The 17,748-nt window shown below is 41.4% G+C and overlaps 53 non-coding genes across 53 annotated transcripts; 27 read left to right on the top strand and 26 right to left on the bottom strand.

Annotated features, from left to right (window-relative positions):
- The first annotated feature begins 311 nt into the window (after positions 1-311).
- Trnam-cau (transfer RNA methionine (anticodon CAU)) lies at positions 312-384 on the top strand. The gene has a single exon. It is a non-coding gene; the product is annotated as a tRNA-Met (tRNA).
- An 82-nt stretch (positions 385-466) lies between these two features.
- On the bottom strand, positions 467-548 carry Trnal-aag (transfer RNA leucine (anticodon AAG)). Its single transcript has one exon. It is a non-coding gene; the product is annotated as a tRNA-Leu (tRNA).
- A 249-nt stretch (positions 549-797) lies between these two features.
- Trnam-cau (transfer RNA methionine (anticodon CAU)) lies at positions 798-870 on the top strand. Its single transcript has one exon. It is a non-coding gene; the product is annotated as a tRNA-Met (tRNA).
- An 83-nt stretch (positions 871-953) lies between these two features.
- Positions 954-1,035, bottom strand: Trnal-aag (transfer RNA leucine (anticodon AAG)). Its single transcript has one exon. It is a non-coding gene; the product is annotated as a tRNA-Leu (tRNA).
- Positions 1,036-1,284: 249 nt separating this feature from the next.
- On the top strand, positions 1,285-1,357 carry Trnam-cau (transfer RNA methionine (anticodon CAU)). Its single transcript has one exon. It is a non-coding gene; the product is annotated as a tRNA-Met (tRNA).
- Positions 1,358-1,440: 83 nt separating this feature from the next.
- Positions 1,441-1,522, bottom strand: Trnal-uag (transfer RNA leucine (anticodon UAG)). Its single transcript has one exon. It is a non-coding gene; the product is annotated as a tRNA-Leu (tRNA).
- A 253-nt stretch (positions 1,523-1,775) lies between these two features.
- Positions 1,776-1,848, top strand: Trnam-cau (transfer RNA methionine (anticodon CAU)). The gene has a single exon. It is a non-coding gene; the product is annotated as a tRNA-Met (tRNA).
- An 82-nt stretch (positions 1,849-1,930) lies between these two features.
- Positions 1,931-2,012, bottom strand: Trnal-aag (transfer RNA leucine (anticodon AAG)). The gene has a single exon. It is a non-coding gene; the product is annotated as a tRNA-Leu (tRNA).
- A 249-nt stretch (positions 2,013-2,261) lies between these two features.
- Trnam-cau (transfer RNA methionine (anticodon CAU)) lies at positions 2,262-2,334 on the top strand. The gene has a single exon. It is a non-coding gene; the product is annotated as a tRNA-Met (tRNA).
- Positions 2,335-2,416: 82 nt separating this feature from the next.
- Positions 2,417-2,498, bottom strand: Trnal-uag (transfer RNA leucine (anticodon UAG)). The gene has a single exon. It is a non-coding gene; the product is annotated as a tRNA-Leu (tRNA).
- A 249-nt stretch (positions 2,499-2,747) lies between these two features.
- Trnai-aau (transfer RNA isoleucine (anticodon AAU)) lies at positions 2,748-2,820 on the top strand. The gene has a single exon. It is a non-coding gene; the product is annotated as a tRNA-Ile (tRNA).
- Positions 2,821-2,902: 82 nt separating this feature from the next.
- Trnal-aag (transfer RNA leucine (anticodon AAG)) lies at positions 2,903-2,984 on the bottom strand. Its single transcript has one exon. It is a non-coding gene; the product is annotated as a tRNA-Leu (tRNA).
- Positions 2,985-3,390: 406 nt separating this feature from the next.
- Positions 3,391-3,472, bottom strand: Trnal-uag (transfer RNA leucine (anticodon UAG)). The gene has a single exon. It is a non-coding gene; the product is annotated as a tRNA-Leu (tRNA).
- Positions 3,473-3,720: 248 nt separating this feature from the next.
- On the top strand, positions 3,721-3,793 carry Trnam-cau (transfer RNA methionine (anticodon CAU)). The gene has a single exon. It is a non-coding gene; the product is annotated as a tRNA-Met (tRNA).
- A 568-nt stretch (positions 3,794-4,361) lies between these two features.
- Positions 4,362-4,443, bottom strand: Trnal-uag (transfer RNA leucine (anticodon UAG)). The gene has a single exon. It is a non-coding gene; the product is annotated as a tRNA-Leu (tRNA).
- Positions 4,444-4,692: 249 nt separating this feature from the next.
- Trnam-cau (transfer RNA methionine (anticodon CAU)) lies at positions 4,693-4,765 on the top strand. The gene has a single exon. It is a non-coding gene; the product is annotated as a tRNA-Met (tRNA).
- Positions 4,766-4,847: 82 nt separating this feature from the next.
- Positions 4,848-4,929, bottom strand: Trnal-uag (transfer RNA leucine (anticodon UAG)). Its single transcript has one exon. It is a non-coding gene; the product is annotated as a tRNA-Leu (tRNA).
- A 248-nt stretch (positions 4,930-5,177) lies between these two features.
- Trnam-cau (transfer RNA methionine (anticodon CAU)) lies at positions 5,178-5,250 on the top strand. Its single transcript has one exon. It is a non-coding gene; the product is annotated as a tRNA-Met (tRNA).
- Positions 5,251-5,818: 568 nt separating this feature from the next.
- Positions 5,819-5,900, bottom strand: Trnal-uag (transfer RNA leucine (anticodon UAG)). Its single transcript has one exon. It is a non-coding gene; the product is annotated as a tRNA-Leu (tRNA).
- A 249-nt stretch (positions 5,901-6,149) lies between these two features.
- Trnam-cau (transfer RNA methionine (anticodon CAU)) lies at positions 6,150-6,222 on the top strand. Its single transcript has one exon. It is a non-coding gene; the product is annotated as a tRNA-Met (tRNA).
- Positions 6,223-6,304: 82 nt separating this feature from the next.
- Positions 6,305-6,386, bottom strand: Trnal-aag (transfer RNA leucine (anticodon AAG)). The gene has a single exon. It is a non-coding gene; the product is annotated as a tRNA-Leu (tRNA).
- Positions 6,387-6,634: 248 nt separating this feature from the next.
- On the top strand, positions 6,635-6,707 carry Trnam-cau (transfer RNA methionine (anticodon CAU)). The gene has a single exon. It is a non-coding gene; the product is annotated as a tRNA-Met (tRNA).
- An 898-nt stretch (positions 6,708-7,605) lies between these two features.
- On the top strand, positions 7,606-7,678 carry Trnam-cau (transfer RNA methionine (anticodon CAU)). The gene has a single exon. It is a non-coding gene; the product is annotated as a tRNA-Met (tRNA).
- An 82-nt stretch (positions 7,679-7,760) lies between these two features.
- On the bottom strand, positions 7,761-7,842 carry Trnal-uag (transfer RNA leucine (anticodon UAG)). The gene has a single exon. It is a non-coding gene; the product is annotated as a tRNA-Leu (tRNA).
- A 249-nt stretch (positions 7,843-8,091) lies between these two features.
- On the top strand, positions 8,092-8,164 carry Trnam-cau (transfer RNA methionine (anticodon CAU)). Its single transcript has one exon. It is a non-coding gene; the product is annotated as a tRNA-Met (tRNA).
- An 82-nt stretch (positions 8,165-8,246) lies between these two features.
- Positions 8,247-8,328, bottom strand: Trnal-uag (transfer RNA leucine (anticodon UAG)). The gene has a single exon. It is a non-coding gene; the product is annotated as a tRNA-Leu (tRNA).
- Positions 8,329-8,576: 248 nt separating this feature from the next.
- On the top strand, positions 8,577-8,649 carry Trnam-cau (transfer RNA methionine (anticodon CAU)). The gene has a single exon. It is a non-coding gene; the product is annotated as a tRNA-Met (tRNA).
- Positions 8,650-9,217: 568 nt separating this feature from the next.
- On the bottom strand, positions 9,218-9,299 carry Trnal-uag (transfer RNA leucine (anticodon UAG)). The gene has a single exon. It is a non-coding gene; the product is annotated as a tRNA-Leu (tRNA).
- A 249-nt stretch (positions 9,300-9,548) lies between these two features.
- Trnam-cau (transfer RNA methionine (anticodon CAU)) lies at positions 9,549-9,621 on the top strand. The gene has a single exon. It is a non-coding gene; the product is annotated as a tRNA-Met (tRNA).
- An 82-nt stretch (positions 9,622-9,703) lies between these two features.
- Positions 9,704-9,785, bottom strand: Trnal-aag (transfer RNA leucine (anticodon AAG)). Its single transcript has one exon. It is a non-coding gene; the product is annotated as a tRNA-Leu (tRNA).
- A 248-nt stretch (positions 9,786-10,033) lies between these two features.
- On the top strand, positions 10,034-10,106 carry Trnam-cau (transfer RNA methionine (anticodon CAU)). The gene has a single exon. It is a non-coding gene; the product is annotated as a tRNA-Met (tRNA).
- Positions 10,107-11,004: 898 nt separating this feature from the next.
- Positions 11,005-11,077, top strand: Trnam-cau (transfer RNA methionine (anticodon CAU)). Its single transcript has one exon. It is a non-coding gene; the product is annotated as a tRNA-Met (tRNA).
- An 82-nt stretch (positions 11,078-11,159) lies between these two features.
- Positions 11,160-11,241, bottom strand: Trnal-uag (transfer RNA leucine (anticodon UAG)). Its single transcript has one exon. It is a non-coding gene; the product is annotated as a tRNA-Leu (tRNA).
- Positions 11,242-11,489: 248 nt separating this feature from the next.
- On the top strand, positions 11,490-11,562 carry Trnam-cau (transfer RNA methionine (anticodon CAU)). Its single transcript has one exon. It is a non-coding gene; the product is annotated as a tRNA-Met (tRNA).
- Positions 11,563-11,644: 82 nt separating this feature from the next.
- On the bottom strand, positions 11,645-11,726 carry Trnal-uag (transfer RNA leucine (anticodon UAG)). Its single transcript has one exon. It is a non-coding gene; the product is annotated as a tRNA-Leu (tRNA).
- Positions 11,727-11,975: 249 nt separating this feature from the next.
- Positions 11,976-12,048, top strand: Trnam-cau (transfer RNA methionine (anticodon CAU)). Its single transcript has one exon. It is a non-coding gene; the product is annotated as a tRNA-Met (tRNA).
- An 82-nt stretch (positions 12,049-12,130) lies between these two features.
- Positions 12,131-12,212, bottom strand: Trnal-uag (transfer RNA leucine (anticodon UAG)). The gene has a single exon. It is a non-coding gene; the product is annotated as a tRNA-Leu (tRNA).
- Positions 12,213-12,616: 404 nt separating this feature from the next.
- Trnal-uag (transfer RNA leucine (anticodon UAG)) lies at positions 12,617-12,698 on the bottom strand. The gene has a single exon. It is a non-coding gene; the product is annotated as a tRNA-Leu (tRNA).
- A 249-nt stretch (positions 12,699-12,947) lies between these two features.
- Positions 12,948-13,020, top strand: Trnam-cau (transfer RNA methionine (anticodon CAU)). Its single transcript has one exon. It is a non-coding gene; the product is annotated as a tRNA-Met (tRNA).
- Positions 13,021-13,589: 569 nt separating this feature from the next.
- On the bottom strand, positions 13,590-13,671 carry Trnal-uag (transfer RNA leucine (anticodon UAG)). The gene has a single exon. It is a non-coding gene; the product is annotated as a tRNA-Leu (tRNA).
- A 250-nt stretch (positions 13,672-13,921) lies between these two features.
- On the top strand, positions 13,922-13,994 carry Trnam-cau (transfer RNA methionine (anticodon CAU)). The gene has a single exon. It is a non-coding gene; the product is annotated as a tRNA-Met (tRNA).
- An 82-nt stretch (positions 13,995-14,076) lies between these two features.
- On the bottom strand, positions 14,077-14,158 carry Trnal-aag (transfer RNA leucine (anticodon AAG)). The gene has a single exon. It is a non-coding gene; the product is annotated as a tRNA-Leu (tRNA).
- Positions 14,159-14,892: 734 nt separating this feature from the next.
- Trnam-cau (transfer RNA methionine (anticodon CAU)) lies at positions 14,893-14,965 on the top strand. Its single transcript has one exon. It is a non-coding gene; the product is annotated as a tRNA-Met (tRNA).
- Positions 14,966-15,047: 82 nt separating this feature from the next.
- Positions 15,048-15,129, bottom strand: Trnal-uag (transfer RNA leucine (anticodon UAG)). Its single transcript has one exon. It is a non-coding gene; the product is annotated as a tRNA-Leu (tRNA).
- Positions 15,130-15,378: 249 nt separating this feature from the next.
- Trnam-cau (transfer RNA methionine (anticodon CAU)) lies at positions 15,379-15,451 on the top strand. The gene has a single exon. It is a non-coding gene; the product is annotated as a tRNA-Met (tRNA).
- Positions 15,452-15,869: 418 nt separating this feature from the next.
- Positions 15,870-15,942, top strand: Trnam-cau (transfer RNA methionine (anticodon CAU)). The gene has a single exon. It is a non-coding gene; the product is annotated as a tRNA-Met (tRNA).
- Positions 15,943-16,024: 82 nt separating this feature from the next.
- Positions 16,025-16,106, bottom strand: Trnal-aag (transfer RNA leucine (anticodon AAG)). The gene has a single exon. It is a non-coding gene; the product is annotated as a tRNA-Leu (tRNA).
- A 249-nt stretch (positions 16,107-16,355) lies between these two features.
- On the top strand, positions 16,356-16,428 carry Trnam-cau (transfer RNA methionine (anticodon CAU)). The gene has a single exon. It is a non-coding gene; the product is annotated as a tRNA-Met (tRNA).
- An 83-nt stretch (positions 16,429-16,511) lies between these two features.
- On the bottom strand, positions 16,512-16,593 carry Trnal-aag (transfer RNA leucine (anticodon AAG)). The gene has a single exon. It is a non-coding gene; the product is annotated as a tRNA-Leu (tRNA).
- A 249-nt stretch (positions 16,594-16,842) lies between these two features.
- Positions 16,843-16,915, top strand: Trnam-cau (transfer RNA methionine (anticodon CAU)). The gene has a single exon. It is a non-coding gene; the product is annotated as a tRNA-Met (tRNA).
- Positions 16,916-16,998: 83 nt separating this feature from the next.
- Positions 16,999-17,080, bottom strand: Trnal-uag (transfer RNA leucine (anticodon UAG)). The gene has a single exon. It is a non-coding gene; the product is annotated as a tRNA-Leu (tRNA).
- Positions 17,081-17,333: 253 nt separating this feature from the next.
- Positions 17,334-17,406, top strand: Trnam-cau (transfer RNA methionine (anticodon CAU)). Its single transcript has one exon. It is a non-coding gene; the product is annotated as a tRNA-Met (tRNA).
- An 82-nt stretch (positions 17,407-17,488) lies between these two features.
- On the bottom strand, positions 17,489-17,570 carry Trnal-aag (transfer RNA leucine (anticodon AAG)). Its single transcript has one exon. It is a non-coding gene; the product is annotated as a tRNA-Leu (tRNA).
- Between the last annotated feature and the right edge of the window lie 178 nt (positions 17,571-17,748).

Here is a 17,748-nt window from a genome sequence, read left to right as displayed (position 1 = left end):
CGTCATCGAAATGACTGGTGCCTAAAACCAACGCCTTAGACCAGTCGGCCACGCTACCACATGTGAATGATGGTTTGTTAAGTTAATGTGATCTGATGCAACAGAGATGGCAAATAACGATGTGGTAGAGGGTTTGCAACCAAAGTTTAGACAAAATTGACCCTGATTGAGAAATAAACACATACCATATGTTGTTGATGAACTCAAGTTTGTATCCAAACAAATTGCATGGCATTGTCTGCATTCGCACATTATTTGTCGAAATACATATATTTTAGTTACAAGGATGCAAATTTGCATGAGTACATCAAGCCTCGATGGCGCAGTAGGCAGCGCGTGAGTCTCATAATCTCAAGGTCGTGAGTTCGATCCTCACTCGGGACAAACTTTTGGTACAATATTTTATTTTCCGTCTGCATGAGACAGAGAAAAAATTTTACATGTAGTTTTGACAGGTGCAAAGAAATGGCAGCGGTGGGATTCGAACCCACGCCATCAAAATGACTGGTGCCTTAAACCAGCGCCTTAGACCACTCGGCCACGCTACCACATGTGAATGATGGTTTGTTAAGTTAATGTGATCTGATGCAACAGAGATGGCAAATAACGATGTAGTAGAGGGTTTGCAACCAAAGTTTAGACAAAATTTACCCCGATTAAGAAATAAACACATACCATATGTTGTTGATCAACTCAAGTTTGTATCCAAACAAATTGGCATTGTCTGCATTCGCACATTATTTGTCGAAATACATATATTTTAGTTACAAGGATGCAAATTTGCTTGAGTACATCAAGCCTCGATGGCGCAGTAGGCAGCGCGTGAGTCTCATAATCTCAAGGTCGTGAGTTCGATCCTCACTCGAGGCAAACTTTTTGTACAATATTTTATTTTCCATCTGCATGAGAAAGAGAAAAAATTATACATGGAGTTTTTGACAGGTGCAAAGAAATGGCAGCGGTGGGATTCGAACCCACGCCACCGAAATGACTGGCGCCTTAAACCAGCGCCTTAGACCACTCGGCCACGCTACCACATGAGAACAGTGTTTTGCTAAGTTAATGTGATCTGATGCAACAGAGATGGAAAATAACGATGTGGTAGAGGGTTTGCAACCAAGGTTTAGACAAATTTGACCCCGATTAAGAAATAAACACATACCACATGTTGTTGATCAACTCAAGTTTGTATCCAAACAAATTGGCATTGTCTGCATTCGCACATTATTTTTCGAAATACATATATTTTAGTTACAAGGATGCAAATTTGCATGAGGTCATCAAGCCTCGATGGCGCAGTAGGCAGCGCGTGAGTCTCATAATCTCAAGGTCGTGAGTTCGATCCTCACTCGAGGCAAACTTTTGGTACAATATTTTATTTTCCGTCTGCATGAGACAGAGAAAAAATTATACATGGAGTTTTTGAAAGGTGCAAAGAAATGGAAGCGGTGGGATTCGAACCCACGTCATCGAAATGACTGGTGCCTAAAACCAACGCCTTAGACCACTCGGCCACGCTACCACATGTGAATGATGGTTTGTTAAGTTAATGTGATCTGATGCAACAGAGATGGCAAATAACGATGTGGTAGAGGGTTTGCAACCAAAGTTTAGACAAAATTGACCCTGATTGAGAAATAAACACATACCATATGTTGTTGATGAACTCAAGTTTGTATCCAAACAAATTGCATGGCATTGTCTGCATTCGCACATTATTTGTCGAAATACATATATTTTAGTTACAAGGATGCAAATTTGCATGAGTACATCAAGCCTCGATGGCGCAGTAGGCAGCGCGTGAGTCTCATAATCTCAAGGTCGTGAGTTCGATCCTCACTCGGGACAAACTTTTGGTACAATATTTTATTTTCCGTCTGCATGAGACAGAGAAAAAATTATACATGGAGTTTTGACAGGTGCAAAGAAATGGCAGCGGTGGGATTCGAACCCACGCCATCAAAATGACTGGTGCCTTAAACCAGCGCCTTAGACCACTCGGCCACGCTACCACATGTGAATGATGGTTTGTTAAGTTAATGTGATCTGATGCAACAGAGATGGCAAATAACGATGTAGTAGAGGGTTTGCAACCAAAGTTTAGACAAAATTTACCCCGATTAAGAAATAAACACATACCATATGTTGTTGATCAACTCAAGTTTGTATCCAAACAAATTGGCATTGTCTGCATTCGCACATTATTTGTCGAAATACATATATTTTAGTTAAATGGATGCAAATTTGCATGGGTACATCAAGCCTCGATGGCGCAGTAGGCAGCGCGTGAGTCTCATAATCTCAAGGTCGTGAGTTCGATCCTCACTCGGGGCAAACTTTTGGTACAATATTTTATTTTCCGTCTGCATGAGACAGAGAAAAAAATATACATGGAGTTTAGACAGGTGCAAAGAAATGGCAGCGGTGGGATTCGAACCCACGCCATCGAAATGACTGGTGCCTAAAACCAGGGCCTTAGACCACTCGGCCACGCTACCACATGAGAACAATGTTTTGCTAAGTTAATGTGATCTGATGCAACAGAGATGGAAAATAACGATGTGGTAGAGGGTTTGCAACCAAGGTTTAGACAAATTTGACCCCGATTAAGAAATAAACACATACCACATGTTGTTGATCAACTCAAGTTTGTATCCAAACAAATTGGCATTGTCTGCATTCGCACATTATTTTTCGAAATACATATATTTTAGTTACAAGGATGCAAATTTGCATGAGGTCATCAAGCCTCGATGGCGCAGTAGGCAGCGCGTGAGTCTAATAATCTCAAGGTCGTGAGTTCGATCCTCACTCGGGGCAAACTTTTGGTACAATATTTTATTTTCCGTCTGCATGAGACAGAGAAAAAATTATACATGGAGTTTAGACAGGTGCAAAGAAATGGCAGCGGTGGGATTCGAACCCACGCCATCGAAATGACTGGTGCCTTAAACCAGCGCCTTAGACCAGTCGGCCACGCTACCACATGTGAATGATGGTTTGTTAAGTTAATGTGATCTGATGCAACAGAGATGGCAAATAACGATGTGGTAGAGGGTTTGCAACCAAAGTTTAGACAAAATTGACCCCGATTAAGAAATAAACACATACCATATAGTTTGTTGATCAACTTAAGTTTGTATCCAAACAAATTGGCATTGTCTGCATTCCCACATTATTTGTCGAAATACATATATTTTAGTTACAAGGATGCAAATTTGCATGAGGTCATCAAGCCTCGATGGCGCAGTAGGCAGCGCGTGAGTCTCATAATCTCAAGGTCGTGAGTTCTATCCTCACTCGGGGCAAACTTTTGGTACAATATTTTATTTTCCGTCTGCATGAGACAGAGAAAAAAATATACATGGAGTTTAGACAGGTGCAAAGAAATGGCAGCGGTGGGATTCGAACCCACGCCATCGAAATGACTGGTGCCTAAAACCAGGGCCTTAGACCACTCGGCCACGCTACCACATGAGAACAATGTTTTGCTAAGTTAATGTGATCTGATGCAACAGAGATGGCAAATAACGATGTAGTAGAGGGTTTGCAACCAAAGTTTAGACAAAATTGACCCCGATTAAGAAATAAACACATACCATATGTTGTTGATCAACTCAAGTTTGTATCCAAACAAATTGGCATTGTCTGCATTCCCACATTATTTTCGTAATACATATATTTTAGTTACAAGGATGCAAATTTGCATGAGTACATCAAGCCTCGATGGCGCAGTAGGAAGCGCGTGAGTCTCATAATCTCAAGGTCGTGAGTTCGATCCTCACTCGAGGCAAACTTTTGGTACAATATTTTATTTTCCGTCTGCATGAGACAGAGAAAAAAATATACATGGAGTTTAGACAGGTGCTAAGAAATGGCAGCGGTGGGATTCGAACCCACGCCATCGAAATGACTGGTGCCTTAAACCAGCGACTTTGACCACTCGGACACGTTACCACACGAGAACAGTGTTTTGCTAAGTTAATGTGATCTGATGCAACAGAGATGGCAAATAACGATGTAGTAGAGGGTTTGCAACCAAAGTTTAGACAAAATTGACCCCGAAGAAGAAAGAAACGCATACCATATGTTTTTGATCAACTCAAGTTTGTATCCAAACAAATTGGCATTGTCTGCATTCGCACATTATTTGTCGAAATACATATATTTTAGTTACAAGGATGCAAATTTGCATGAGGTCATCAAGCCTCGATGGCGCAGTAGGCAGCGCCTGAGTCTCATAATCTCAAGGTCGTGAGTTCGATCCTCACTCGAGGCAAACATTTGGTACAATATTTTATTTTCCATCTGCATGAGACAGAGAAAAAATTACACATGGAGTTTTGACAGGTGCAAAGAAATGGCAGCGGTGGGATTCGAACCCACGCCATCGAAATGACTGGTGCCTAAAACCAGCGCCTTAGACCACTCGGCCACGCTACCACATGTGAATGGTGGTTTGTTAAGTTAATGTGATCTGATGCAACAGAGATGGCAAATAACGATGTAGTAGAGGGTTTGCAACCAAAGTTTAGACAAAATTTACCCCGATTAAGAAATAAACACATACCATATGTTGTTGATCAACTCAAGTTTGTATCCAAACAAATTGGCATTGTCTGCATTCCCACATTATTTGTCGAAATACATATATTTTAGTTACAAGGATGCAAATTTGCATGAGGTCATCAAGCCTCGATGGCGCAGTAGGCAGCGCGTGAGTCTCATAATCTCAAGGTCGTGAGTTCGATCCTCACTCGGGGCAAACTTTTGGTACAATATTTTATTTTCCGTCTGCATGAGACAGAGAAAAAAATATACATGGAGTTTAGACAGGTGCAAAGAAATGGCAGCGGTGGGATTCGAACCCACGCCATCGAAATGACTGGTGCCTAAAACCAGGGCCTTAGACCACTCGGCCACGCTACCACATGAGAACAATGTTTTGCTAAGTTAATGTGATCTGATGCAACAGAGATGGCAAATAACGATGTAGTAGAGGGTTTGCAACCAAAGTTTAGACAAAATTGACCCCGATTAAGAAATAAACACATACCATATGTTGTTGATCAACTCAAGTTTGTATCCAAACAAATTGGCATTGTCTGCATTCCCACATTATTTTCGTAATACATATATTTTAGTTACAAGGATGCAAATTTGCATGAGTACATCAAGCCTCGATGGCGCAGTAGGAAGCGCGTGAGTCTCATAATCTCAAGGTCGTGAGTTCGATCCTCACTCGAGGCAAACTTTTGGTACAATATTTTATTTTCCGTCTGCATGAGACAGAGAAAAAAATATACATGGAGTTTAGACAGGTGCTAAGAAATGGCAGCGGTGGGATTCGAACCCACGCCATCGAAATGACTGGTGCCTTAAACCAGCGACTTTGACCACTCGGACACGTTACCACACGAGAACAGTGTTTTGCTAAGTTAATGTGATCTGATGCAACAGAGATGGCAAATAACGATGTAGTAGAGGGTTTGCAACCAAAGTTTAGACAAAATTGACCCCGAAGAAGAAAGAAACGCATACCATATGTTTTTGATCAACTCAAGTTTGTATCCAAACAAATTGGCATTGTCTGCATTCGCACATTATTTGTCGAAATACATATATTTTAGTTACAAGGATGCAAATTTGCATGAGGTCATCAAGCCTCGATGGCGCAGTAGGCAGCGCCTGAGTCTCATAATCTCAAGGTCGTGAGTTCGATCCTCACTCGAGGCAAACATTTGGTACAATATTTTATTTTCCATCTGCATGAGACAGAGAAAAAATTACACATGGAGTTTTGACAGGTGCAAAGAAATGGCAGCGGTGGGATTCGAACCCACGCCATCGAAATGACTGGTGCCTAAAACCAGCGCCTTAGACCACTCGGCCACGCTACCACATGTGAATGGTGGTTTGTTAAGTTAATGTGATCTGATGCAACAGAGATGGCAAATAACGATGTAGTAGAGGGTTTGCAACCAAAGTTTAGACAAAATTTACCCCGATTAAGAAATAAACACATACCATATGTTGTTGATCAACTCAAGTTTGTATCCAAACAAATTGGCATTGTCTGCATTCCCACATTATTTGTCGAAATACATATATTTTAGTTACAAGGATGCAAATTTGCATGAGGTCATCAAGCCTCGATGGCGCAGTAGGCAGCGCGTGAGTCTCATAATCTCAAGGTCGTGAGTTCGATCCTCACTCGGGGCAAACTTTTGGTACAATATTTTATTTTCCGTCTGCATGAGACAGAGAAAAAAATATACATGGAGTTTAGACAGGTGCAAAGAAATGGCAGCGGTGGGATTCGAACCCACGCCATCGAAATGACTGGTGCCTTAAACCAGCGCCTTAGACCACTCGGCCATGCTACCACATGTGAATGATGGTTTGTTAAGTTAATGTGATCTGATGCAACAGAGATGGCAAATAACGATGTAGTAGAGGGTTTGCAACCAAAGTTTAGACAAAATTGACCCCGATTAAGAAATAAACACATACCATATGTTGTTGATCAACTCAAGTTTGTATCCAAACAAATTGGCATTGTCTGCATTCCCACATTATTTTCGTAATACATATATTTTAGTTACAAGGATGCAAATTTGCATGAGTACATCAAGCCTCGATGGCGCAGTAGGTAGCGCGTGAGTCTCATAATCTCAAGGTCGTGAGTTCGATCCTCACTCGAGGCAAACTTTTGGTACAATATTTTATTTTCCGTCTGCATGAGACAGAGAAAAAAATATACATGGAGTTTAGACAGGTGCAAAGAAATGGCAGCGGTGGGATTCGAACCCACGCCATCGAAATGACTGGTGCCTTAAACCAGCGACTTTGACCACTCGGACACGCTACCACACGAGAACAGTGTTTTGCTAAGTTAATGTGATCTGATGCAACAGAGATGGCAAATAACGATGTGGTAGAGGATTTGCAACCAAAGTTTAGACAAAATTGACCCCGAAGAAGAAAGAAACGCATACCATATGTTTTTGATCAACTCAAGTTTGTATCCAAACAAATTGGCATTGTCTGCATTCGCACATTATTTGTCGAAATACATATATTTTAGTTACAAGGATGCAAATTTGCATGAGGTCATCAAGCCTCGATGGCGCAGTAGGCAGCGCCTGAGTCTCATAATCTCAAGGTCGTGAGTTCGATCCTCACTCGGGGCAAACTTTTGGTACAATATTTTATTTTCCGTCTGCATGAGACAGGGAAAAAATTATACATGGAGTTTTGACAGGTGCAAAGAAATGGTAGCGGTGGGATTCGAACCCACGCCATCGAAATGACTGGTGCCTAAACCAGCGCCTTAGACCACTCGGCCACGCTACCACATGTGAATGGTGGTTTGTTAAGTTAATGTGATCTGATGCAACAGAGATGGCAAATAACGATGTAGTAGAGGGTTTGCAACCAAAGTTTAGACAAAATTTACCCCGATTAAGAAATAAACACATACCATATGTTGTTGATCAACTCAAGTTTGTATCCAAACAAATTGGCATTGTCTGCATTCCCACATTATTTTTCGAAATACATATATTTTAGTTACAAGGATGCAAATTTGCATGAGGTCATCAAGCCTCGATGGCGCAGTAGGCAGCGCGTGAGTCTCATAATCTCAAGGTCGTGAGTTCGATCCTCACTCGAGGCAAACATTTGGTACAATATTTTATTTTCCATCTGCATGAGACAGAGAAAAAATTACACATGGAGTTTTGACAGGTGCAAAGAAATGGCAGCGGTGGGATTCGAACCCACGCCATCGAAATGACTGGTGCCTAAAACCAGCGCCTTAGACCACTCGGCCACGCTACCACATGTGAATGGTGGTTTGTTAAGTTAATGTGATCTGATGCAACAGAGATGGCAAATAACGATGTAGTAGAGGGTTTGCAACCAAAGTTTAGACAAAATTTACCCCGATTAAGAAATAAACACATACCATATGTTGTTGATCAACTCAAGTTTGTATCCAAACAAATTGGCATTGTCTGCATTCCCACATTATTTGTCGAAATACATATATTTTAGTTACAAGGATGCAAATTTGCATGAGGTCATCAAGCCTCGATGGCGCAGTAGGCAGCGCGTGAGTCTCATAATCTCAAGGTCGTGAGTTCGATCCTCACTCGGGGCAAACTTTTGGTACAATATTTTATTTTCCGTCTGCATGAGACAGAGAAAAAAATATACATGGAGTTTAGACAGGTGCAAAGAAATGGCAGCGGTGGGATTCGAACCCACGCCATCGAAATGACTGGTGCCTAAAACCAGGGCCTTAGACCACTCGGCCACGCTACCACATGAGAACAATGTTTTGCTAAGTTAATGTGATCTGATGCAACAGAGATGGCAAATAACGATGTAGTAGAGGGTTTGCAACCAAAGTTTAGACAAAATTGACCCCGATTAAGAAATAAACACATACCATATGTTGTTGATCAACTCAAGTTTGTATCCAAACAAATTGGCATTGTCTGCATTCCCACATTATTTTCGTAATACATATATTTTAGTTACAAGGATGCAAATTTGCATGAGTACATCAAGCCTCGATGGCGCAGTAGGAAGCGCGTGAGTCTCATAATCTCAAGGTCGTGAGTTCGATCCTCACTCGAGGCAAACTTTTGGTACAATATTTTATTTTCCGTCTGCATGAGACAGAGAAAAAAATATACATGGAGTTTAGACAGGTGCTAAGAAATGGCAGCGGTGGGATTCGAACCCACGCCATCGAAATGACTGGTGCCTTAAACCAGCGACTTTGACCACTCGGACACGTTACCACACGAGAACAGTGTTTTGCTAAGTTAATGTGATCTGATGCAACAGAGATGGCAAATAACGATGTAGTAGAGGGTTTGCAACCAAAGTTTAGACAAAATTGACCCCGAAGAAGAAAGAAACGCATACCATATGTTTTTGATCAACTCAAGTTTGTATCCAAACAAATTGGCATTGTCTGCATTCGCACATTATTTGTCGAAATACATATATTTTAGTTACAAGGATGCAAATTTGCATGAGGTCATCAAGCCTCGATGGCGCAGTAGGCAGCGCCTGAGTCTCATAATCTCAAGGTCGTGAGTTCGATCCTCACTCGAGGCAAACATTTGGTACAATATTTTATTTTCCATCTGCATGAGACAGAGAAAAAATTACACATGGAGTTTTGACAGGTGCAAAGAAATGGCAGCGGTGGGATTCGAACCCACGCCATCGAAATGACTGGTGCCTAAAACCAGCGCCTTAGACCACTCGGCCACGCTACCACATGTGAATGGTGGTTTGTTAAGTTAATGTGATCTGATGCAACAGAGATGGCAAATAACGATGTAGTAGAGGGTTTGCAACCAAAGTTTAGACAAAATTTACCCCGATTAAGAAATAAACACATACCATATGTTGTTGATCAACTCAAGTTTGTATCCAAACAAATTGGCATTGTCTGCATTCCCACATTATTTGTCGAAATACATATATTTTAGTTACAAGGATGCAAATTTGCATGAGGTCATCAAGCCTCGATGGCGCAGTAGGCAGCGCGTGAGTCTCATAATCTCAAGGTCGTGAGTTCGATCCTCACTCGGGGCAAACTTTTGGTACAATATTTTATTTTCCGTCTGCATGAGACAGAGAAAAAAATATACATGGAGTTTAGACAGGTGCAAAGAAATGGCAGCGGTGGGATTCGAACCCACGCCATCGAAATGACTGGTGCCTTAAACCAGCGCCTTAGACCACTCGGCCATGCTACCACATGTGAATGATGGTTTGTTAAGTTAATGTGATCTGATGCAACAGAGATGGCAAATAACGATGTAGTAGAGGGTTTGCAACCAAAGTTTAGACAAAATTGACCCCGATTAAGAAATAAACACATACCATATGTTGTTGATCAACTCAAGTTTGTATCCAAACAAATTGGCATTGTCTGCATTCCCACATTATTTTCGTAATACATATATTTTAGTTACAAGGATGCAAATTTGCATGAGTACATCAAGCCTCGATGGCGCAGTAGGTAGCGCGTGAGTCTCATAATCTCAAGGTCGTGAGTTCGATCCTCACTCGAGGCAAACTTTTGGTACAATATTTTATTTTCCGTCTGCATGAGACAGAGAAAAAAATATACATGGAGTTTAGACAGGTGCAAAGAAATGGCAGCGGTGGGATTCGAACCCACGCCATCGAAATGACTGGTGCCTTAAACCAGCGACTTTGACCACTCGGACACGCTACCACACGAGAACAGTGTTTTGCTAAGTTAATGTGATCTGATGCAACAGAGATGGCAAATAACGATGTGGTAGAGGATTTGCAACCAAAGTTTAGACAAAATTGACCCCGAAGAAGAAAGAAACGCATACCATATGTTTTTGATCAACTCAAGTTTGTATCCAAACAAATTGGCATTGTCTGCATTCGCACATTATTTGTCGAAATACATATATTTTAGTTACAAGGATGCAAATTTGCATGAGGTCATCAAGCCTCGATGGCGCAGTAGGCAGCGCCTGAGTCTCATAATCTCAAGGTCGTGAGTTCGATCCTCACTCGGGGCAAACTTTTGGTACAATATTTTATTTTCCGTCTGCATGAGACAGGGAAAAAATTATACATGGAGTTTTGACAGGTGCAAAGAAATGGTAGCGGTGGGATTCGAACCCACGCCATCGAAATGACTGGTGCCTAAACCAGCGCCTTAGACCACTCGGCCACGCTACCACATGTGAATGGTGGTTTGTTAAGTTAATGTGATCTGATGCAACAGAGATGGCAAATAACGATGTAGTAGAGGGTTTGCAACCAAAGTTTAGACAAAATTGACCCCGATTAAGAAATAAACACATACCATATGTTGTTGATCAACTCAAGTTTGTATCCAAACAAATTGGCATTGTCTGCATTCCCACATTATTTTTCGAAATACATATATTTTAGTTACAAGGATGCAAATTTGCATGAGGTCATCAAGCCTCGATGGCGCAGTAGGCAGCGCGTGAGTCTCATAATCTCAAGGTCGTGAGTTCGATCCTCACTCGGGGCAAACTTTTGGTAGAATATTTTATTTTCCGTCTGCATGAGACAGAGAAAAAAATATACATGGAGTTTAGACAGGTGCAAAGAAATGGTAGCGGTGGGATTCGAACCCACGCCATCGAAATGACTGGTGCCTAAAACCAGCGCTTTAGACCACTCGGCCACGCTACCTCATGTGAATGGTGGTTTGTTGAGTTAATGTGATCTGATGCAACAGAGATGGCAAATAACGATGTAGTAGAGGGTTTGCAACCAAAGTTTAGACAAAATTTACCCGATTAAGAAATAAACACATACCATATGTTGTTGATCAACTCAAGTTTGTATCCAAACAAATTGGCATTGTCTGCATTCCCACATTATTTTTCGAAATACATATATTTTAGTTACAAGGATGCAAATTTGCATGAGGTCATCAAGCCTCGATGGCGCAGTAGGCAGCGCGTGAGTCTCATAATCTCAAGGTCGTGAGTTCGATCCTCACTCGGGGCAAACTTTTGGTACAATATTTTATTTTCCAAGTGCATGAGACAGAGAAAAAAATATACATGGAGTTTAGACAGGTGCAAAGAAATGGCAGCGGTGGGATTCGAACCCACGCCATCGAAATGACTGGTGCCTAAAACCAGGGCCTTAGACCACTCGGCCACGCTACCACATGAGAACTATGTTTTGCTAAGTTAATGTGATCTGATGCAACAGAGATGGCAAATAACGATGTGGTAGAGGATTTGCAACCAAAGTTTAGACAAAATTGACCCCGAAGAAGAAAGAAACGCATACCATATGTTTTTGATCAACTCAAGTTTGTATCCAAACAAATTGGCATTGTCTGCATTCGCACATTATTGGTCGAAATACATATATTTTAGTTACAAGGATGCAAATTTGCATGAGGTCATCAAGCCTCGATGGCGCAGTAGGCAGCGCGTGAGTCTCATAATCTCAAGGTCGTGAGTTCGATCCTCACTCGAGGCAAACTTTTGGTACAATATTTTATTTTCCATCTGCATGAGACAGAGAAAAAATTACACATGGAGTTTAGACAGGTGCAAAGAAATGGCAGCGGTGGGATTCGAACCCACGCCATCGAAATGACTGGTGCCTAAAACCAGCGCCTTAGACCACTCGGCCACGCTACCACATGTGAATGGTGGTTTGTTAAGTTAATGTGATCTGATGCAACAGAGATGGCAAATAACGATGTAGTAGAGGGTTTGCAACCAAAGTTTAGACAAAATTGACCCCGATTAAGAAATAAACACATACCATATGTTGTTGATCAACTCAAGTTTGTATCCAAACAAATTGGCATTGTCTGTATTCCCACATTATTTTTCGAAATACATATATTTTAGTTACAAGGATGCAAATTTGCATGAGGTCATCAAGCCTCGATGGCGCAGTAGGCAGCGCGTGAGTCTCATAATCTCAAGGTCGTGAGTTCGTTCCTCACTCGGGGCAAACTTTTGGTACAATATTTTATTTTCTGTCTGCATGAGACAGAGAAAAAAATATACATGGAGTTTTGACAGGTGCAAAGAAATGGCAGCGGTGGGATTCGAACCCACGCCATCGAAATGACTGGTGCCTAAAACCAGGGCCTTAGACCACTCGGCCACGCTACCACATGAGAACAATGTTTTGCTAAGTTAATGTGATCTGATGCAACAGAGATGGAAAATAACGATGTGGTAGAGGGTTTGCTACCAAGGTTTAGACAAATTTGACCCCGATTAAGAAATAAACACATACCACATGTTGTTGATCAACTCAAGTTTGTATCCAAACAAATTGGCATTGTCTGCATTCGCACATTATTTGTCGAAATACATATATTTTAGTTACAAGGATGCAAATTTGCAAGAGGTCATCAAGCCTCGATGGCGCAGTAGGCAGCGCGTGAGTCTCATGATCTCAAGGTCGTGAGTTCGATCCTCACTCGGGGCAAACTTTTGGTAGAATATTTTATTTTCCGTCTGCATGAGACAGGGAAAAAATTATACATGGAGTTTTGACAGGTGCAAAGAAATGGCAGCGGTGGGATTCGAACCCACGCCATCGAAATGACTGGTGCCTAAAACCAACGCCTTAGACCAGTCGGCCACGCTACCACATGTGAATGATGGTTTGTTGAGTTAATGTGATCTGATGCAAAAGAGATGGCAAATAACGATGTGGTAGAGGGTTTGCAACCAAAGTTTAGACAAATTTGACCCCGATTACGAAATAAACACATACCATATAGTTTGTTGATCAACTCAAGTTTGTATCCAAACAAATTGGCATCGTCTGCATTCCCACATTATTTTCGTAATACATATATTTTAGTTACAAGGATGCAAACTTGCATCAGTACATCAAGCCTCGATGGCGCAGTAGGCAGCGTGTGAGTCTCATAATCTCAAGGTCGTGAGTTCGATCCTGACTCGGGGCAAACTTATGTACAATATTTTATTTTCCGTCTGCATGAGACAGAGAAAAAAATATACATGGAGTTTTTGACAGGTGCAAAGAAATGGCAGCGGTGGGATTCGAACCCACGCCATCGAAATGACTGGTGCCTAAAACCAGGGCCTTAGACCACTCGGCCACGCTACCACATGAGAACAATGTTTTGCTAAGTTAATGTGATCTGATGCAACAGAGATGGAAAATAACGATGTATAGAGGGTTTGCAACCAAGGTTTAGACAAATTTGACCCCGATTACGAAATAAACACATACCATATAGTTTGTTGATCAACTCAAGTTTGTATCCAAACAAATTGGCATTGTCTGCATTCGCACATTATTTGTCGAAATACATATATTTTAGTTACAAGGATGCAAATTTGCATGAGGTCATCAAGCCTCGATGGCGCAGTAGGAAGCGCGTGAGTCTCATAATCTCAAGGTCGTGAGTTCGATCCTCACTCGGGGCAAGCTTTTGGTACAATATTTTATTTTCCGTCTGCATGAGACAGAGAAAAAATTATACATGGAGTTTAGACAGGTGCAAAGAAATGGCAGCGGTGGGATTCGAACCCACGCCATCGAAATGACTGGTGCCTTAAACAAGCGCCTTAGACCACTCGGCCACGCTACCACATGTGAATGATGGTTTGTTAAGTTAATGTGATCTGATGCAACAGAGATGGCAAATAACGATGTAGTAGAGGGTTTGCAACCAAAGTTTAGACAAAATTGACCCCGATTAAGAAATAAACACATACCATATGTTGTTGATCAACTCAAGTTTGTATCCAAACAAATTGGCATTGTCTGCATTCCCACATTATTTTCGTAATACATATATTTTAGTTACAAGGATGCAAATTTGCTTGAGTACATCAAGCCTCCATGGCGCAGTAGGTAGCGCGTGTGTCTCATAATCTCAAGGTTGTGAGTTCGATCCTCACTCGAGGCAAACTTTTGGTACAATATTTTATTTTCCGTCTGCATGAGACAGAGAAAAAAATATACATGGAGTTTAGACAGGTGCAAAGAAATGGCAGCGGTGGGATTCGAACCCACGCCATCGAAATGACTGGTGCCTTAAACCAACGACTTTGACCACTCGGACACGCTACCACACGAGAACAGTGTTTTGCTAAGTTAATGTGATCTGATGCAACAGAGATGGCAAATAACGATGTGGTAGAGGATTTGCAACATAAGTTGTGACAAAATTGATCCCGAAGAAGAAACAAACACATACCATATGTTATTGATGAACTCAAGTTTGTATCCAAACAAATTGGCATTGTCTGCATTCGCACATTATTTGTCGAAATACATATATTTCAGTTACAAGGATGCAAATTTGCATGAGGTCATCAAGCCTCGATGGCGCAGTAGGCAGCGCGTGAGTCTCATAATCTCAAGGTCGTGAGTTCGATCCTCACTCGAGGCAAACTTTTGGTACAATATTTTATTTTCCATCTGCATGAGACAGAGAAAAAATTACACATGGAGTTTTGACAGGTGCAAAGAAATGGCAGCGGTGGGATTCGAACCCACGCCATCGAAATGACTGGTGCCTAAAACCAGCGCCTTAGACCACTCGGCCACGCTACCACATGTGAATGGTGGTTTGTTAAGTTAATGTGATCTGATGCAACAGAGATGGCAAATAACGATGTAGTAGAGGGTTTGCAACCAAAGTTTAGACAAAATTTACCCCGATTAAGAAATAAACACATACCATATGTTGTTGATCAACTCAAGTTTGTATCCAAACAAATTGGCATTGTCTGCATTCGCACATTATTTTTCGAAATACATATATTTTAGTTACAAGGATGCAAATTTGCATGAGGTCATCAAGCCTCGATGGCGCAGTAGGCAGCGCGTGAGTCTCATAATCTCAAGGTCGTGAGTTCGATCCTCACTCGAGGCAAACTTTTGGTACAATATTTTATTTTCCGTCTGCATGAGACAGAGAAAAAATTATACATGGAGTTTTTGAAAGGTGCAAAGAAATGGAAGCGGTGGGATTCGAACCCACGTCATCGAAATGACTGGTGCCTAAAACCAACGCCTTAGACCAGTCGGCCACGCTACCACATGTGAATGATGGTTTGTTAAGTTAATGTGATCTGATGCAACAGAGATGGCAAATAACGATGTGGTAGAGGGTTTGCAACCAAAGTTTAGACAAAATTGACCCTGATTGAGAAATAAACACATACCATATGTTGTTGATGAACTCAAGTTTGTATCCAAACAAATTGCATGGCATTGTCTGCATTCGCACATTATTTGTCGAAATACATATATTTTAGTTACAAGGATGCAAATTTGCATGAGTACATCAAGCCTCGATGGCGCAGTAGGCAGCGCGTGAGTCTCATAATCTCAAGGTCGTGAGTTCGATCCTCACTCGGGACAAACTTTTGGTACAATATTTTATTTTCCGTCTGCATGAGACAGAGAAAAAATTTTACATGTAGTTTTGACAGGTGCAAAGAAATGGCAGCGGTGGGATTCGAACCCACGCCATCAAAATGACTGGTGCCTTAAACCAGCGCCTTAGACCACTCGGCCACGCTACCACATGTGAATGATGGTTTGTTAAGTTAATGTGATCTGATGCAACAGAGATGGCAAATAACGATGTAGTAGAGGGTTTGCAACCAAAGTTTAGACAAAATTTACCCCGATTAAGAAATAAACACATACCATATGTTGTTGATCAACTCAAGTTTGTATCCAAACAAATTGGCATTGTCTGCATTCGCACATTATTTGTCGAAATACATATATTTTAGTTACAAGGATGCAAATTTGCTTGAGTACATCAAGCCTCGATGGCGCAGTAGGCAGCGCGTGAGTCTCATAATCTCAAGGTCGTGAGTTCGATCCTCACTCGAGGCAAACTTTTTGTACAATATTTTATTTTCCATCTGCATGAGAAAGAGAAAAAATTATACATGGAGTTTTTGACAGGTGCAAAGAAATGGCAGCGGTGGGATTCGAACCCACGCCACCGAAATGACTGGCGCCTTAAACCAGCGCCTTAGACCACTCGGCCACGCTACCACATGAGAACAGTGTTTTGCTAAGTTAATGTGATCTGATGCAACAGAGATGGAAAATAACGATGTGGTAGAGGGTTTGCAACCAAGGTTTAGACAAATTTGACCCCGATTAAGAAATAAACACATACCACATGTTGTTGATCAACTCAAGTTTGTATCCAAACAAATTGGCATTGTCTGCATTCGCACATTATTTTTCGAAATACATATATTTTAGTTACAAGGATGCAAATTTGCATGAGGTCATCAAGCCTCGATGGCGCAGTAGGCAGCGCGTGAGTCTCATAATCTCAAGGTCGTGAGTTCGATCCTCACTCGAGGCAAACTTTTGGTACAATATTTTATTTTCCGTCTGCATGAGACAGAGAAAAAATTATACATGGAGTTTTTGAAAGGTGCAAAGAAATGGAAGCGGTGGGATTCGAACCCACGTCATCGAAATGACTGGTGCCTAAAACCAACGCCTTAGACCACTCGGCCACGCTACCACATGTGAATGATGGTTTGTTAAGTTAATGTGATCTGATGCAACAGAGATGGCAAATAACGATGTGGTAGAGGGTTTGCAACCAAAGTTTAGACAAAATTGACCCTGATTGAGAAATAAACACATACCATATGTTGTTGATGAACTCAAGTTTGTATCCAAACAAATTGCATGGCATTGTCTGCATTCGCACATTATTTGTCGAAATACATATATTTTAGTTACAAGGATGCAAATTTGCATGAGTACATCAAGCCTCGATGGCGCAGTAGGCAGCGCGTGAGTCTCATAATCTCAAGGTCGTGAGTTCGATCCTCACTCGGGACAAACTTTTGGTACAATATTTTATTTTCCGTCTGCATGAGACAGAGAAAAAATTATACATGGAGTTTTGACAGGTGCAAAGAAATGGCAGCGGTGGGATTCGAACCCACGCCATCAAAATGACTGGTGCCTTAAACCAGCGCCTTAGACCACTCGGCCACGCTACCACATGTGAATGATGGTTTGTTAAGTTAATGTGATCTGATGCAACAGAGATGGCAAATAACGATGTAGTAGAGGGTTTGCAACCAAAGTTTAGACAAAATTTACCCCGATTAAGAAATAAACACATACCATATGTTGTTGATCAACTCAAGTTTGTATCCAAACAAATTGGCATTGTCT

The sequence above is a fragment of the Phallusia mammillata genome, chromosome 4, assembly GCF_965637545.1.
Source record: "Phallusia mammillata chromosome 4, kaPhaMamm4.hap1.1, whole genome shotgun sequence".
Lineage (NCBI taxonomy): Eukaryota > Metazoa > Chordata > Ascidiacea > Phlebobranchia > Ascidiidae > Phallusia > Phallusia mammillata.
Note: the sequence above shows the minus strand (reverse complement) of the source record. Positions and strands in the feature narration are given on the sequence as shown.